Genomic DNA, 14,988 nt, shown 5'->3' with positions numbered 1-14,988 from the left:
AGGGGAGTAGGAGGAGCGGCCTACGCAAGGCCACTGAGGCCCAGAAAGCAGCTCAACTCCTGACATGCTCCCACCTCCCCTCCGCCTGCTCAGGACCCGTGCTTAGTGAGGAGCTACATGCCGCCCCCCTCCCCAACCCCCCCACCCCGGCAATATATCTGGCTCCTGAAAATGCCTGAGAATCCATGAGTAGAGTAGAGCACTCCTTTGGGTTAAGCAATGCCATCTTCCTCTCCCGTCTCTCTTAAATGCAGATGCCCCTGGAAAGGGTAGTCCCTGAAGTGGCTAAGGTGTGGTGTGCGAGGGGATAACTTTTGGGGTATTTTTGTCCCTGACAGCTGTGAAGGTATTGGCAGGTAGGCAAAAGCTTATGTGTAAAAGGACAGAAGTTGGAGGAACATGAAGACAGTGGCCACCCAATTCACAAGCAGACATCAAGTCCAGCCCAGGGCTGAGCAGAAGCTTGGAGGCACCATCCTCAAAGTCCCCCGCCCACCCCACCCCAAAGACAGGATCTGACTAAGGGCTGGTGAGGCCTTCCAGGAAGTGGGAGAGGGACAAGGCTCCAACCGCAGCCAGGCCCATTTCTACGACTGGTTCAACAGTCCCCAGGGCCTGCCAAGAACAGGTGATGAGGCCCCTGCGCTGTGGGTGATCACACCCCGGAGTGCCTAGACGCCTCTCTAGTCCTCCCCTCTTCATGGAAGCTTCCCCCTACCTTAGGTCAGAAGGCCCTGAGGCCCCTCTGGACTCCGAGGAGCTGAGCATGCAGACCCACAGTCTGAGGCCCAGCATCCCATTGGGATCCAGGGGAAAGTGGAGCGAGCCCAGGACACATCCCGGGAGTGTGGGGAGATGGGAATGAGGGCATTCTTCACGTCCACCATTGGCTGGCCCCGGGGCAGGAGGCTGAGCGCTGCAGAATGGTAGGGTGTGGGATGGGGTGCTCCCTATGGAGACCCTGGGAGCACTGGCCTCCCCGCCTGCCCTAGGCCCCCACTCACCCCATAACGGACAAGGTGAGGGACTATGATGGAAACACACACGCCCCTCCCTGCTTGTCACCTCGGGCTTTCTGCCAGATTGACACAGGGGCAGCCACCGCTCTGACAGACACGTGGCTTCGGGCACCCAGCTAGGCAAGCCTAGCTCAGTTGGTGTCCGGAAAGGCCGTGTTCTCCCGCGCCAGGGGCCGGGAGGGGAGAAAGAAGCAAGGCGCCTCCTCCAAAAGGGACTGAAAGTCTGAGGGCGGGATGTCACTCGGGGCCTAGGGGCAGGGGGCGCTCGTACGTTCGGGCCTCAGGACTCCCTGCCGCCTCCAATGCTGCTGCCCCATCTCAGCACAACAGCCTCAGACCGCCCTGGTGCGGGGGCGCCTCTCACAGTCGGAGCCTCCACCTCCCGGCCCCACCCCCGCGCGGGGAGGAGACGGCTCCCACCTGCGAGAGCCGGGAAAGACCGACCCCGGAGCGGGGACCCCCAGCATACACGCGCGTACACACATGCACACACAGAGACCACGGCCGGTCCTCTCGCCCGGCGGCCGCGTAGACGCGCGGGTTCATCAGGGTCCCGGGGAGGGACGAGTGTCCGGAAAGAGCCTGACCCTGAAGTCCTGGGGCTGCGGGGAGACCCCAGACCCTGGAGACCGCCACAACCCGCCGAGGCCACGGGCAAGCGGTTGCCGGGCTCCGGCCGGTGGCGAAGGCGGCGCTGGGGCGGGCACGGGAGCCGGACGCGGTGCCTGAGAAAGGAGCCCAGGCGCGCGAGGCTGGGTGCCCTCTCACCGGGAGACTGCCGGGAAGAGGTGCAAATAATGCCCCGCGCCCCCGCCTGTCCTGCCTCTCCGCAGACTGGGATACGCTAATGCCGCCGCCCCCACCTGAAAGCTGGCACGACCCTCTATCCTGTGGAAGCCCCTGTATGCAGAGGCAGTACTTTCCACCGGGCCCGCAAAAAAAGCCTCTGCCCCATTCCCTCCCTCAGGGGCATCCGGAAAGCCTGCCTTAGCCCCAAGGGGAGACCCTCTAGTTCGGGTCCCGAGCCCTCCGGCCCCTAGGGCTCCAGGGGCGCCGGCTCTCTTCGGGGCACTCCAAGCGCGGGAGCTCGCCGGAGGCCACCTCCCCAAGCCCCAATGTCCCCGCCGCAGCCCTCGCCCCAGGAGGCCGGAGGGCACGGTCCCCTCTGTCCGTCCCCCTCGGGCCACAACTCACCGCGCGCCAGCAAGGTTTAAGCCGCGGCGAGGGGTCGGAGCCCTGGGGGCGCAGGCAGGCGACAGCCGGAGGCACGGTTCTCGCGGTGCCCAGAGCCCGGGCCGCGGCGGGCGGCGCTGACGCTGCGGACCGGGCGCGCCGCGGAACCACCCGGAGTCCGGGACGCAGCAGGGATGAGCTGGCGGCCGCCCGGCCGGAGCCGCCGCCAAGCGCGCGGCGTTCGGCTGCTGCTCCGGCAAGCAAGCAAGCGAGAGGGGATCGGCGGCAACCCCTGCTCCTGCTGCGGCGGAGCCCGGCGTCCGAGCCGGAAGGAGAGGGAGAGGCGGCAAGGGGAGTGAGTCTGGCCGAGAGCTCCCGGCTGGGAAGGGAGCGGAGCGGGAGCGACCAGCGAGCGCAGCCCGCCGAGGTGCGGGCGCCTGGCGGCGCCGCGGCAGCGGCAACAGCAGCAGGAAAAAAAATGAGAGCGAGCTAGAGAGCGCACTGGAGAGCGAGCGAGAGAGAGAGCGAGAGACGAGAGAGCGAGGAAGGCGCTGAGAGGGGAGGCTGCGGGAGAGGGCGGGAGCGCCGGGGAGCGCCGGGGAGCGCAAGGGGGCGAGGGAGCCGCAGCCGCTGGCCCCGGCGCCCACAGCCGCTGCTGCACCAGAGGAGGCGCGAACCCAGCCCCTCAAGTTTGCGCTGAAAGTGGCGGCCAGGCTCACGGCGCTTCCGCCGGCCTTTTAAAGAGAGAGCACCTGGAGCCCACCCCCTACCCCACACCTCCACCTCCGGAAGGCCAGGGCTCTCGCGGCGCTCCGCCACCCCTCCACACCCGCCCTGCTGGCAGCTCCCCTTCCACCACACCCCACCGGCGCCCTCTTCCGGAAGCCCCCCCTTCCTCCTCCCAGTGCGCCTGCCAGCTCGCCTACCCCGAGGACATGGCAGGGACCCCTTCTCACCCCAGAGGGGGAGGGTCAGGAACACAGCCTCCCCAACACACACCCAGAAAAGTACAGCAAAGCACAGGGACGCAGAGGGGCGCGCTACTCCCACCCTGGTGCGTCACTGGAACCTCACACATCCGCGCGCACGTGTTGTATGCCCCCATGTGGCATGTTCATTTGCACACCCCACTGCTCCTGGTGCAAGTGTATAATAAGGGGAGAAACTAAGGCCCAGTGAGGTGATTCCACTTGCCCCAGATCTCACAGCCTGTCCGGGGGACACTTTCCACTGAGCCCCCTTACCACCTAAGAACCCCACCAGGCTAGGGAAACACCGCACCAGGCTAGGGAAACACCGCACCCGCTGGTCTCCCTCCAGCACTGGTTGGCAAAAGTGTAACAGGTGGCCTCCTGGTCGGCAGGCTGCAGTGAGACTCGGAAAGAATTCCTTAACTAACCATAGAGCCAGCTCGCCTCCCTCCCAGAGGGGGCTTGAAAACTTTCAGTTGGTTAGAGGCAGGCAGCAGGGGAAGTGAGGGAGCCACTGCAGCCCTCTTAGGATTGCAAGAGCATCTCGCCCCAGACTGCAGAAGTGGCTTCAATTAGAGCCGTGATGTGTGACTGTCCTTGTCCTGGGGAGGGCGCACAACACTGTGCCAGGGAGCTGGGGGAAGAAGGCGGCAGAACTGGAGAGGCTGGCCAGAGGCCTCCCTCCCCATCAGTACTTCGACCCCCAGCTGATCTGCCAAGTGCTACCTTGTGCTTGATGATGCTCAGGCCTGGCAGGACTCTGCCACCCTCACAGCCCAACCCTAATTTCTACAGGGGAAATTAGGTGAGGGGAATGTCTGGGAGGGTCTGGGAATAACAGGGACAGACCCCCCACCGCCTGCAACGGGACTGCTCTTTCTCCCTCCTTGCCCCTTTTCAATGCTCCTGCCCCTCCCTGAAGACCTGCTCGGGCTCCACCTCCTCCAGAGCTCCAGACTATGCTAGGCCAAAACCACATCTCGTTCAGCATCGTTTGGCCATGGAGCCTGGCACCATGCCTGAACGGTAGCATAAGCTCAAGGATTGTTTGGTGGGTGAATAAATGTTGGCAAAGCTTGCATTCTCTTTGCTGTCCCATGTAATGGCCCAAATACATGTCTCATTTACCCAATCAGTCTGAAGTCTCTGAGAGAAGCACCCAGATTGTTCATTCATTCATGCTTTTTTTTTTTTTAATGAAAACAACACTGACTGAGGTCCTGCTCCATTCCCAGCTCTAGATGTACACACATGACTGAACGCAATTCTGCCCTTGAGGGGTGCGCCCCATGGTCATTTGGACCCCAGCACCACACATTTTGTAGAGATATAAGCAAAGGCTGTGAAAGTTCCTGCTGCCCAGCAGCTCTGCCCAGCCATGTGTGCACTGCTCTGGGCTTGCAGGGAACTCAAGTTATTCCTGGAGAGGCCATGTCCTTGGGAATAGCCTGCTTGGGTTCAAATCTGACTGTGTCACGTGTGTGTGTGGGTCACATTACCCAAGGCCCTCAGTTTCCTATCTGTAGAACAAGGATTACGACACTAATCTCAAAGCAGAACTGCAGGTATGGGGCGTGCATCGTTCACTGCCAAGAGGCCACCCAGTTGAGAGGGCTCAGGGCAGCTCAAATTCAGCCTGCCTTGGTCTTGACAAGTGACACATCCTGTCTTGTGGCTGTGTCTGCCCAAAAGATGGGGTTCCTTTTTCTGATCCTCTCAGAGGTACCATATGGACTAGTGCCTGGGGCCCTGCTTACAAGGTGTTCATGAAAACAGAATGAAATAATGTAGGCGCAGCACCTAGTCCTGTACTTAGACGCCCGTAAGTGGGAGCCACTGAAATTTTTAACAGAATCCTCAATATACTTTTGTTGAATGAATGAATGAATGAATGAATGAACTAATTACAGTGACGATAACATGAGCCATGGTTTATTGAGAGATAAAACAAACCCAGCCACTCTCCCCACCCCCTGCCCCTCAGTGTTGCTTTCACTCTGGCCATAATTACCCCACCCCCCGCCCGCCACCAGCTGTGTCGCAGAAGGCTAGGCAGGCTATATTTTTCAGGGGTTAAAAAAAGAAACACTGTTGGCTGGCAGATGGCTGAGTCTGTGGACTCGTCCAGTTTGCAGGTTCCCAGCCTGAGGCCTAGCTCTTCCAGGCAACATCCTGACCACCCCAGGCCTCCAGACCATCACAGTGGCCAAGTGCTCCATCAGTGGCCCTCACCTGTGGGCCCCCGCTTGTCCAGCTGGGGCACCCTCTTCTCACTCTTGTTCTCTCTGCTGGGTCGTGGCTGACTTGACTTGCCGTGGAGACAGACTCAGAGACCCAAACACAGACTCACACACACACAGAGACACACACACAGACACATAGACTAACACACACACAGAGACAAACACACACACCTCAAAGAACTTCCAGTGGCATCCCCTGCCCTGGGGGAGCTAGGAGACCACAGCTGTGGGAGAAAAGCAATCAGAAGTGACCTCAAGGAGTCACGCTTCAAGGGACCTGGCCTGAGCCAGCTGCTCCAAGACCTGATTCCTAAACACGTCTCCAGCAAGCCTGCCTCCCCTATGAGTCGTGCTCTGACTGTGAAGAGTTGGGGTGAGGGGAAGAGGACACAAGGCAGGAAAGCAGGAAGCCCAGACTTCTGCGCTAAGAACCATGTGATGTGAGGGAGCCCCCCAGCCTCTCTGAGCGTTGGTTTTCCCATCAGTGAGACCAGGGGATGGGTGAAGGTCTCCCTAAGGATGGTGGGATTCAGAACTGGGTCTCACTCTTGAACCTTTAAAGGAGGCTAGCCTGCTACTGGTGGAGTAAGCAGGGGGTGATGCTGACCCACCGGTTCCTGCACCAGTCCTCATCCTGGGAAATGGCAACATCGTCTCTGCAGGGGAGGGGGAAGGCTGAAGGGAGGAGAGAGAGGCAGGGAGTCCTAGAGAAAATAATAATACAGAGTCCTGAGCCTGTGTTTCATACCTGTGTGACCTGGAAGTTCTTCCTGAGGTCTGACCTAACTCATTCCTGCTGCATCAGATTCTTTCTTCCTGCTCTTTTTCTGTCCTCCCTGGTGAGGGAAAACAACTCGCCCCAACCTTTTGAAAGACTCCTAATAGAGGAGGGCAATTGTCGTTGAAAATCCTGACCTTTAGGATTTGTTGAAATAAATTAAAGCGAGCCTGGAGGTGCAGGTTCCCTGAGAGAACCGAGAAGACCCAGGACACCTGATAAATGCTTCTGTGTTGAGCTAGCCCAGCCATCACCTCAGCCTCCGTGTCTGATGGGTTTCAATTTTGGTTTCCCCTAAACCAGGCCATTAGATGAAAATGTCTGTGATGGGGAGGTTTGTTTAAACAATAACTGTCCCCTGGCAGGACATTTTCAGGATGAAGAGCTGACTGCACAGAGAATGCAATGGCCCCAGGCTCTCCAGGGAGTCATAAGTCACCCTGCAGGCACTGAGGAGGAGCCATGGGCTGAGGTCAAGGGGCTGGGGCCCCGGGTTAAGAATTCTGGGTAAGTCGTCCCTGTTCTGCCTCCAGAGGTCACCTCAGTCCCGCTCCTTCACCTCAAGGGCACTTAGAAATTCCCGCAGCCTGGCCAGGTGCGGTAGCTCACGCCTGCAAATCCCAGCACTTTGGGAGGCCAAGGCGGGAGGATTACCTGAGGTTGGGAGTTCGCGACCAGCCTGACCAACATGGAGAAACCCCATCTCTACTAAAAATACAAAATGAGCCGGACTTGGTGGCACGTGCCTGTAATCCCAGCTACTCGCGAGGCTGAGGCAGGAGAATCGCTTGAATCCGGGAGGCGGAGGTTATGGTGAGTCAAGATATTACCATTGCACTCTAGCCTGGACAACAAGAGCGAAACTTCATCCCAAAAAAAAAGAAAGAAAAGAAAAAAGAAATTCCCGCAGCCTGCTCGGGACAGGCTGGGACAGATATGAGTGACACCTTTGATGGCTAGGGGACAGAGCCCTGGGAATCTGCTCTTCCCTCAGGCCAGTATGAATCCAGCCTCCAGGAATCCTCCCGCCTCTCTGGGACTTTCTCCAGCTTTTGGCTTGGAGTAATAACTTGACTAAGGCTAAAGTCCCCTTTCCACAATTCCAAAATCTGAAATGCTCTGAAAGCCACAAGTTTGTTCATAAGTTTTTGGCAACTCAACTGGCAATAAAACTTGACATCAAAGCAATTCCCTGCTGCTGCCTCGAGCCTTGGTGGAGGAATACTGTCTGTTGCACTGCAGGAAGACCAGCCTGAATTTGCTCTCAGGATACTGTCCCAGGCCTCCTGGCGGTATTGCATACTATATGGCATTTGCACCATAATATATTTCTAAATTCCAAAAAGACCTGGCCCCAAGGGTCTCTGATAAGGGCCTTGCACCTGTAATCATCCCATTTGGACCAAGGGCTTTCCAGGGTACACAGCACATTTGTACCTGTACCTCCACCTGCCCTGGCAGGCTGAAGGAGGAGAGAGACTGGCTGGGGCCAAGCAGGCTGAGAGCAGAGAGAGCTGGATCTGAACACAGCTCTGCTAAATGCATTCACCCAGGACTAAGTGGGAGCAGGTAGGTGAGGATTTATGATAGAGTACATTCGGCACCAGCGTGCTAGAGAGGCCTTCACACATGCTGCAGGTGCACCCCGCAAGAGTGTGGGTGCAGGACAGAGTTAGAGGCTAGGCTGGGGTCTCTGTCTCTTCCCACTTGCATAGAGGTCAAGGCAGCTGGGAAGGAGGGGATGCCCACCAAGTGGCTGGGGGGCAGCAGGAGAAGTGCTGTGAGTGGAGTGGGTGAAGGAGACGAGTAGTCCAAGGTCAGCTTGAGCCTTGCCAATTGTCTGCTCCAGAGTTCCCTGACCTGAGAGATGATGCTTCTTCCTTCCTTCCCCAGCCTCAGTTTCCCCGCCTATAGGGCTCCCTCACCTGAGAGATTATGCTTCCACTTCCCTTCCCCACCTTCAGTTTCCCCACCTGCAGGGCTGAAGAGGGAGGGGATATGAGAAAGGAACAGCAGAAGAAGCAGGAAAACTGCCTCTTCCTTTCCAGCGGCCACAGGGCAGAAGTTGAGAGAAGCCAGAGTGAAATTCTTTCTGCCACTGGGCAGAAAGGAGGAAGCACTTTATTTAAAAAGAAGGGAGGGATGGTGGGATTTAGAACTGGGTCTTATTCCCAGAGCGGGGTGGCAAGTGGCAGCCCGGGTGCTCAATGGGTCACCTCTAAAGCACAGGTCCTGGTGGTCTGAGGCAGAGGACCTAGGCACAGGTCCTGACTGTGCCCCTCCCATGCCCTGCCATGGGCTAAGCACCTGGTGCTGCCTCAAGCATAAGAGTGGCCAGGAAGGTAGGGATGGCTGAGGCTGGGAGACCAAAGGAGGCCTCCCCTTGAATTAGACCCTAAAAGACAAGTAGGATTCAGAAGAGCCGAGGACCTAGATAAGGGGGAGTGGGGTGCGCTGCCAGACTGAGCACCTGGCCTTCCACTGGGCAGACAGACACTGTGCCAAGTTTACAGTAAGAATTTATTGTCCAACAAATTGTTAAATGAATGAATGAATGACCCACCTAGACTCTTTCTCCTCCTTCTCTCTCTCGATCCTCTTCCTGTCTCTTTTTTCTTAAGACTCATGATTTTCCAGCCTCTTTGCCTGGCTGCAATTTAAAACAACTTATCATCTCTCTCTCCACATGTCCGGGGGCTGTCAGCCGCGAGCCAAATGTCATTAGGATGGATGTCACAAGCCAGGATGTCAAAATACAATTAACATTTAAAAGCCCCTCCTGCCCAAGACCTCGCGGCTCCCTGCTCCTTCCGCTGAATGGCAGGACTCCGGGCGGGCCCCAGGGGAGCAGCCAGGTGACAGGCGCGTGAGGGGCACAGTCCAGCTGGCCCTGGGAGGAGACCTGCAGGAGGCGGTGCCCTGGGAGGAGAGTGTCCTTGCTTCACTGCCCCTCAATCTGGAGTGCTGCCCGCCCACCCCCAACCCGCCCATCTTCCTCAGACCCTCCAATCCTTTTCCCGAGCTCTCCACCGCACTCTTCCAGGATCTTGTTGCATACACTCCACGGACAGACCAGTGTGGACACTGCCCACAGCACTCAAGGTCTTCACAAGTGAGCGTTCCGTGCCACTCTGCTACTTTGAGCCTTAGCATCATCCACTGCCAAATGTGAGTCCCAATGTGGCAGACCACTCGGGGCAGTTGGGGGATGAAAAAATGGAGTGAGAAACGCTTTTCAAGGGCCAGGGACCCCACGACTGGGGCCTTAGGTTGTATCTGATGCTCCTGTCTTCCAAGCAAGCTCCAGGCCCTTGACATGGGGCCAAGACCACACAGCTTGTTAATTGATTGGCAGTTGGGAATCCCAGGTGGGCCCCTCTGTCAGTGTCCCCCCCACCACACTCCAGCCTTGGTTCTACTTAGGAAACTCCATGGACAATGTTTGCTCCTCCCCAAGCAGGACCCAGACAGCTGACAAGACAGGGAGCTGGACACAGGCCCCGGGACCTCCCACTAGCAGAGCCTGGAGGAGCCTGCAACCTGCTCAGGCTGCCTCCAAGGCTGGCTGCTGAGGTATCTCCAGCACGGACGCCAGGCAGGCTGCACTGCCCTGGCAAAAGTCCCATCAAGGCAGAGGAGAAGGGGTATTGTGGTCTGGCCCTGGGGCTGAGGTCACAGCTGCACTGCCCCCAACTCCCTCCTCCTGATTCCTGGGGAAACATGAGCTACAGGGGTGGAGGGGATTCTGCTCCCCTTGAAGGAGGCAGCAGCATTTATGCAAACACCTCTTGTCCTCCTCCTCCTCTTCAGTTTTTTCTCTCTTCCTGTACCCACCTCCCAACGACCGACCCATCACCCAGACCCCCCAAAGAGGACAAAGCAGTGCTGGGGGAGAAAAGCCCACACACCAGCTCCTACCCTCGTGGGCTGCATTTTAATGGCGTTTGATTGGATCCGATGCGCTTTTAATTCCCTCCTGGGACATCAGAATGAGGGTAGAAAAGAATCTTTAATTCATCAAACTGAAATATTAATAGAATTCTAACCAGCTGGAGTGGGGTATGAGGCCCCCACAATGGAAGACAAGGGGGACAGGCAGGAGCAAGGTGGGAAGGTGGCTGGGGATGGGAAAGTGGGGCATCTCAGGAGGGCTGGGGCCTGTAGAGCCCCAGGCTGGGGGTGGAGTAGGTGGCACACTGGAGCCTTTGCTGCATGCCAGGTGCTCATCAGAGTCTCCACAACAGCCCTGTGATGGACCGGCCAGTGCAATGATTCCACTCCACAAACGGGGAAGCTGAGAGGCACAGAGGAGGGAGGGTCCAGGTGTTAGCCCCTGCAATGCGACCCTGGAGACCTCCTCACCCACTGAGACATACGGACTGTACCCTGGACAAGAAGGGACCTGGGCAGAAAACCTAGGGCTCCCCAACGCACACACCCAGCTCAATCCTATATCCCCACCCCTGGGCCTCTCCTCAGCCCTCCCTATATCTGGGATCTGCATCACCCCTTCAAGGTACAGACATGCATGCGGGGCCCAGAGAGGCCAGGGTTGCACAGAGATTTCATGCCTGGCTCAGTCTCTGCCCTCAGTCCCTACCCCAGATTCTGGCCAGCCCAGCTTCAAGCCTCCATCCGCCACACTCCGGGCATCTCTATCCTCAGCTCTGTCTCAGGACTGCTGGGGACCCCAAGACTGCCTTGGCTTGTCCCCACCAAGTGCTCCCCACCTGCTGACAAAACCGAATCACCAGGCAAGGCGCGGTGGCTCAAGCCTGTAATCCCAGCACTTTGGGAGGCCGAGACGGGCGGATCACGAGGTCAGGAGATCGAGACCATCCTGGTTAACACGGTGAAACCCCGTCTCTACTAAAAAAATACAAAAAAACTAGCCGGGCAAGGTGACGGGCGCCTGTAGTCCCAGCTACTCGGGAGGCTGAGGCAGGAGAATGGCGTAAACCCGGGAGGCAGAGCTTGCAGTGAGCTGAGATCCGGCCACTGCACTCCAGCCTGGGCGACAGAGCGAGACTCCGTCTCAAAAAAAAAAAAAACCGAATCACCTTCCCAGGGGCAAAGGCTTTTCCCAAACACTGCAGAGGTCATGGCTGATGGTAGATGCTCTCCTGTGAGCAGGTATGAGCAGGGAGAACAGAACTGCAGGAACCCTGGGGGCACAAAAGTAGAAGCCAGGACTGGGTGCAGTGGCTACACCTGTAATCCCAGCATTTTGGGAGGCTGAGGTGGGAGGATCACCTGAGGTCAGGAGTTCAAGACCAGCCTGGCCAACGTGGTGAAACCCCGTTTCTACTAAAAATATAAAAATTAGCCAGGCGTGGTGGCACATGCCTGTAATCCCAGCTACTGGGGAGGCTGAGGCATGAGAATCACTTGAACCTAGGAGACAGAGGTTGCAGTGAGCCGAGATCACTCCACTGCATTCCAGCCCGACAACAGAGTGAGACTCTGTCACAAAAAAAAAAAAAAAAAAAAAAGTAGAAGCCAGGAAAGACCCCCTGTATTCCTGGGAGGCCAGTGTCAGGTCCAGGACCACATGGGGTGTTTGGGACTGTCAGTGGGTGCGGGCTGACCCTGGCACAACACTCCCCCAGGTGTCAAGCTCTATGTTAAAAGCTAGGCTCTTTCCACAGCCACATTCAGCCACATTCAGCCCAGGCTGTGACATTCACCACTGCATGAGCACTTGACCTCTCCAGCCCAGGTTTCCTCACTGATAAGGAGAGGAAGATAAAGTCCACAGCTCAGGCTGCTGCGATGGCCCTGTGAGATGGTGAGCACGGCTCCCCGCACACACCTCCCCTCAGCGCAGTCCTGCTCCCCCACCCCAGCCCAGCCCAGCCGCTGGGCCCTCAACTCTCCTCACCTATGTGGCCAAATTACCTTCTCTTCTGCAGCCAAAAGCCCCCTCCCCAACTTTCAAGGCCCAAGTTAAGCAGCACCCCTAGTCCAGAATTCCGAGGCATCCCGCTCGCTGGTCTGCCTTCCCAGACCTGGAAGAATGTGTCCCTTCCCACCCCATTTCTTTGGTCCAGCTGGTTTACAGTCCTTGGGCAACAAATGTGAAATGGGTGGGTGGTTGCATGGACAGACAGATGGGAGGTTAGATGGACGGATGGTCCTGAGCACACACACACGCACACACACTCTCTCTCTCTCTTAGACCTCAGGAAGCTCGTGGGAAATGTGGGATAAAAAGCAGCAGCAGGAGGGCAGGGAGGACACACGTGGGAGGAGTTGGCACCCCGGCCCGGCTCTCTGTGCCTGCAGAAGGGGGTGCCACTGCCCCGAGCAGGCACCCTGCACCGGCCTCCTTAGAATGGAGAGCCAGTTCAGCCACCCCAGAAACGCGGCGAGATCGCTGTGAAGAACGTGAGGAGCCTCGATCGCAGCGCACCCGAGCGCGGGCCCAGCGTCCCACGAGACGGGCTCCCCATCGCGGGCCAGCACCGCCGCCCGGTGGCCGAACGCCCTCACTGCACCCAGGGGCCGGGCCTGGGGCGGGTCCGAGAGGGACCCAGGCCCAGTCTACACCTCCCGCAATGCTGGGCGCCTCCCCGTCCCACGCCGGGGGACACGCCCGGATTAAGAGGCTTGTTTTTCACCTGAGCAGATTCCGGAAGGAGGCAGCGGGGCGGCGGGGGTCTATTTCAGGGCTGTTTCCCAGCTGGGCGGCCGCCCCCTCGGATTCGTGCGCGGCCAAGCTCACCTGCTCTCCTGGCAGAGGGGCCTTTTGTGCGCACCCACACACACCGGCAAAATCCAAAGGACCTGGGCGGGAGGCGGCAGGTGAGGTTTCCTTAGTGGGAGGAAGGTGGGGTACAGGGGTGGGGTGTGATGCAGAGGCGTGGAGAGGGGAGCAAGGAGGGGCGCGCCAGCCGCAGGAAGCTGCAACTCCAGGTTCCCAAGCCGGCATCCTCCCATTCTCAGCATCCCCTGAGCTCCCTATGTGTGCCAGGCCGGGGGTTCGCAACCTCGATGCACACTGGAGTTACCTGGAGAGCTTTAAAATTTCCCTGTGTCCAGGCCACATTCCAAACCAATGAAAATCTGTTTTTTGTTTGTTTGTTTGGGGACAGATAGGGTCTCGCCATGTTGCCCAGGCTGGTCTTGAATTCCTGGGCTCAAGCGATCCTCCAACAAAGCGCTGGGATTACGGGCAGGAGCTGCCGCACCGGCCTAAACCAGACTGTGTGCGGGAGGACCTAGGCTCCAGCTCTCCCAGATGATGCCAGGTGCAGCTACGCCTGAGACCTCCATGCCAGGCATTACAGGCGCTGCCAGGTATTACAGGCACAGCGTCGGCAGGCTCTGGCATGGGGTAGCCCCTTTCATCCTCACCACAGCCCCAGAGGTACATAGGAAGGTCTCTTAACTTCAGAAGCTCAGAGAGCTTAGCCAGGAGTTGGGCTTCAACCCCCTACCCCCAACCCTGTGCCATGTCTGTCCAGGCGAACTAAAGCCCCATATGCTGAGAGAGATTGTCACTAACATGCATCATTACTTGTGCAATATTTTAATATTTTTACTAATTATACAGCCATGTCCTCCCAGGGGCCCAAGCGCTGAGGACAGAGGGACAGAGTGGAGAGCCAGGGCAGGCAGGCACTCCATGAAAAGAGCTGTTTTAGGCCGTGTGCAGTGGCTCATGCCTGTAATTCCAACACTTTGGGAGGCCGAGGTGGGTAGATCATCTGAGGTCAAGAGTTTGAGACCAGCCTAGGCAACTTAGCGAAATCCCCATCTCTACTAAAAATACAAAAATTAACCAGGCGACTAGTCCCAGCTTCTCAGGAGACTGAGGCAGGAGAATCACTTAAAATCCAGGAGACAGAGGTTGCAGTGAGCTGAGATAGCGCCATTGCACTCCAGCCAGGGCGACAGAGCGAGACTCCATCTGAAAGGAGGAAAGAAGGAAAGAAGGAAAGGAAGGAAGGAAGGAAGGAGGGAGGGAGGGAGGGAGGGAGGGAGGGAGAAAGGAAGGAAGGAAGGAAAACAAAAGAGGTATTTTAAAATTTTAAAGTGCAAATGTCAAGGAGTGTGTTGGTAGGGAGAGGTGTGTGTGAGTTTCACACACTGGAGCCAACTCAAGCTCAAGTGCTCCCAGGCCCTACCCTCTCAGGCAAAGGGAGGGAGAGGCCCCTGGGACCTCTGCCCTATTCCAGGCCCGTTAACAGAGCGGTATGTGAAAACTGCAGCACTAACAGCTGTGTATTGTCACCATCTGCCCCATTTGACAGACAAAGGGATCGAGTGGGAAATGTGAAGTGGTTTGTCCCAGGGCACTGGATGAATCTCCAAGTCCCATCACTTCCAACTCCAAAACATATCCTGCATCTACACAACCACATGCGTGGAATTCAGAGGTAATGTTGAGCAAAAGAAGCAAGACTCAAGCATACATACACAAACTCTATGTGATTCCATTTCTACAAAGTATAAACACTGGCCTATAGTGACGGAAGTCAGAATATTGGTTACCTTTGAAGTGGGCAGAGACCAAAAGGGACATGAAGGGACCCCTGGGGGCTTCTTATGTTCTGTCCTTCACCTGGGTGCTGATGACATGGGTGTGTTCATGCTGAAAGTGTGTTTTGTTTCAATAAATATATGGAGTGGGGTGCAATGGCTCATCCCTGTAATCCCAACACTTTAGGAGGCCAAGGCAGGAGGATCGCTTGAGCCCAGAAGTTTGAGACCACCCTGGGAAACATAAGAAGACCCTGTCTCTACAAAAAAAAATAAAAAAATAAAATTAAAATAAAATTAAAAAAAGGCCGGGCACGGTG

General features: G+C 57.2%; 1 protein-coding gene across 5 annotated transcripts in view; it reads right to left on the bottom strand.

The window, feature by feature from the left end:
- The window catches only part of GRM4 (glutamate metabotropic receptor 4), a 125,241-nt gene extending 121,985 nt beyond the window's left edge, over nt 1–3,256 (bottom strand). For 3 of the 5 annotated variants that reach the window (XM_017853650.1, XM_017853653.1, XM_017853654.1), the window contains exon 1: nt 2,214–2,935. The gene's annotated coding sequence lies outside the window, so the exon portion shown is untranslated. Of the gene's footprint in view, nt 1–2,213; nt 2,936–3,118 lie in introns of those variants that run through there. The other 2 variants (XM_017853651.1, XM_017853652.1) reach the window with 2 other exon arrangements.
- Between the last annotated feature and the right edge of the window lie 11,732 nt (nt 3,257–14,988).

The sequence above is a fragment of the Rhinopithecus bieti genome, unplaced genomic scaffold (assembly GCF_001698545.2).
Source record: "Rhinopithecus bieti isolate Rb0 unplaced genomic scaffold, ASM169854v2 scaffold_36553, whole genome shotgun sequence".
Classification (NCBI taxonomy): domain Eukaryota; kingdom Metazoa; phylum Chordata; class Mammalia; order Primates; family Cercopithecidae; genus Rhinopithecus; species Rhinopithecus bieti.
This window is presented reverse-complemented; position numbering and strand designations above follow the sequence as displayed.